The following is a 3,204-nucleotide window of genomic DNA, read 5'->3' on the forward strand; positions in this document are numbered from 1 at the left end:
AAAAAAAAAAAAAAAAAAAAAAAAAAAAAAAAAAAAAAAAAAAAAAAAAAAAAAAAAAAAAAAAAAAAAAAAAAAAAAAAGTCCAATGTTTGACTTGGAAAAAAAGGTTTAATCTTTATACCTAAAATTTAAGGTCTCGATGTCCTTAAAACAAAAATGGGGTAATTAATATTATAGCTAAGGGGATGGGACTTTGGAACCTATACCCAAGTCCTTTCTCACCCAACTTTTGTTTTCTTCTACTTTCTCCCTAATTAATCTAACTAATTACATTAATTAATTCAGGGGCAGCTAATTAATTAGGTATAAGTATTTTTCCTCTTTTAACCTAATTCTCTCGTCATATCATATCATATCATATCATATGATTATCGTCGTAGACTCACCATCCGCCCGAATGAATTAATTTAATATTATGTTTCGTTTCCATTGGCGTGACATTTTCCAACATTACAGTGAACGTGTTTCATTGTTGGTTTTGGGCATGGTTAATTTAAGGAAGATAAAAGAGAAGAACCCTAAAGTTGAATCCGTGTGAAACCCAAGAACCAGACATGGGTTAATATCAATTACGAAGATTTGGGTGTTTGGAAGGAGGCCTACATCTCTGGGTCTGCTTCTTCTGCTTGTGAACACAACATGCCTCACCAAGACATCTCCAGCTTATTATATCAGCGATGAACATGAAGAACACAAACAAACACAAGGGAACAAGATCCGTTGCATAGATTTCTCCGAGGAAATTGTCTTTCTTTCTCTCCCTTTTTTTAACTGTTTTGAATGCAACATCTTAACTTAACGTCAAACTTGTCGAAGACCCATGTTCTTGTTGTTCTTGACCAAACCCCATTTCTTCTACCTAAATCAATCTAATTCTTAAATTAATTTGAATTAATTTGAATTCAATGAAAACATGAACCATCTTTCTTTTTCTTGATTCGGAGCTAAGCTTTTAGCTTATAATCGCAAAGAGAATTAAGTGAGATTCCAAATACCCTTATCTTGGAATAACACAAACTAACTAATTCTCTTTTTTCCACAATTATTCTATTCTAAGGCTGATGGGTTTGAATAATCATTATCGCCTTCCTTCATTTCTTCTTTTGGTTAAACAATTCCAACAAAATCTTCGATTTGATTCCAAATTTGAAAGTCTCCACCATCGCATAAAACAAATAAGAACAACTTATAAATAGATTGATGATCAGAATCATCTTTTAATAATGGGTATTATTTTATGTGGATGATGATTATATTGATAAAGAGAACCAACAAGAACAAACAATCTTCTTCTTGTCTCATCTACTCCATTCCATTCAATCTTGATTTATTGTGTTAATTCCATAATTTAATAACTATATTCATAGTAATATGCCTAAGTTTTGCTTCTTTTGTTTTGACTAATTATTTTTAATCCAATTTCTAGCAAATTATTAAACTGGATTTGATTAAGTGTGGTTGGTCGTGCTAGTCCGAAGCAACGTCGTTATCGTTGGTCGTTTATTAATTATTATGTTTGTCAATGTCATCGAAGCGTCATCATAAGTATTAATTTTCTAACGAATATGAGCAAAGTAAAATAACCCCATTTTTTTTCAGAAAATTAATATGGTAAGCTTGATTCATATTTAATTAACTCAATTTAGTGAATAGATTAATATAAGAAAAAATGTTGATCAATATTATCTTGAACACAGTGTGAATTATATATATTAGTGCTTGATTTAGTTTGGTCGTTGGATCTATAAATTTGAACATCAAATTTCATGTTCTTATGCTAATAAATAATATTGTTAAGAAGGGACATATTATTAAAAAACGAGCTTATGAAGAATGAATGGCAGACAATGAAACATAATGTAACAGTTGCAGAAGAAGAACAGCTTCATATGTTTTCTTTATAAACTACATGTTACCTATCTGTGACCATATATATTTTTGGACGACTCGTATCAAAATTCAATTGATTTTTAAATATGGATATTAACTCCGACTTTTAAACAAAAAAAAGCCCAATTGTCTTATCGAATAAAGTCTACTCATTTAAGGTAGTCGGAGAATATCGTACTCTTATCTATTTTGTCGTGTAATCATTTAACTCAGATCAGATACAATATATTTCTCTTTTGAGAAACATCTGTGATTTAATACGTCGTGGGTTATCATAAAATACTTTATTTCATTCAAACGTAATCTTATTAATAGATAACACGGAGACACGTAAATCGACATATTTTTTTTAGAAAGGGTATAAAATGATATGCAAATTAAAGTGTACTTTGAATGTACCATAGTTTTATAATATGCATTCAATGCCAATATCAAACATCATTCAATATCATCTCTAGGCCCTACTTCCTTTTTCTGCCCCTAAACCTTACTGATATATATATATATGTATATATATATATAGTCCAGTCTCGTTTGAGCAACTTGGATGGGTGGCTACCTGCAATGTTTATTATCATTCCAATTACTTTCTAGTTTAGTGGAAAGGGGATCCACTTTTGCTTTAAAAAAATGACTAATTATTGTGTTTAGAGTATGAGAAATTTGACAACTTGGGTCTAAATATATTTGAAGTGGAAGATTAATGGGTTATAATTAAATTAATTAATTAAGTTTAGTAGCTGAAATTTTGTTGGTACTCATGAATAAGCTTCCAAGAAAGGTAAGTGAAATGAAATGGATAGTTTAATTTGATTAATTTGTGATAATGTCGGTGGGTTGTTTGTTAATACCATTTAATTATCCAAATTTAGATTCTTTTAAGGTTTGAAAGGAATCAAAATATTTGGAAATTAATCAAATAAAAAAATGAAAAAAGAAAAGGAAAATATCTATGAAAGCCAAGACTTGGGGGAGAGTGTTCTCTCGTTGACTTTCTTACTCTCCTACTCTGAAAGTGGTTATTAGCACATAATTGTGATTAATAAAATATAATCCCATTATTTATTTTATAAAAAAGAAAATTAGGGGAAATTTTTGGAAGAGTTCAGGCACAGTGGCTCATGGCCCACCAAAGCAGTTCAAAAAAATGGAGTTTAATCAATTAATTATTCCAAGTTTAAGAGTAAATGATTGGATAATTAATTGGTAATATGAGTTCCCATTCGGTTAGCGGTGACGTAATCTCCAACCTTTTGAAAGTGGCTCTCTTGTTTGAGATAATTACGATATTGCCATGCCCTGCCAACTCATCAT

The sequence above is a fragment of the Cucurbita maxima genome, unplaced genomic scaffold (genome assembly GCF_002738345.1).
Source record: "Cucurbita maxima cultivar Rimu unplaced genomic scaffold, Cmax_1.0 Cma_Scf00004, whole genome shotgun sequence".
Classification (NCBI taxonomy): Eukaryota; Viridiplantae; Streptophyta; class Magnoliopsida; order Cucurbitales; family Cucurbitaceae; genus Cucurbita; species Cucurbita maxima.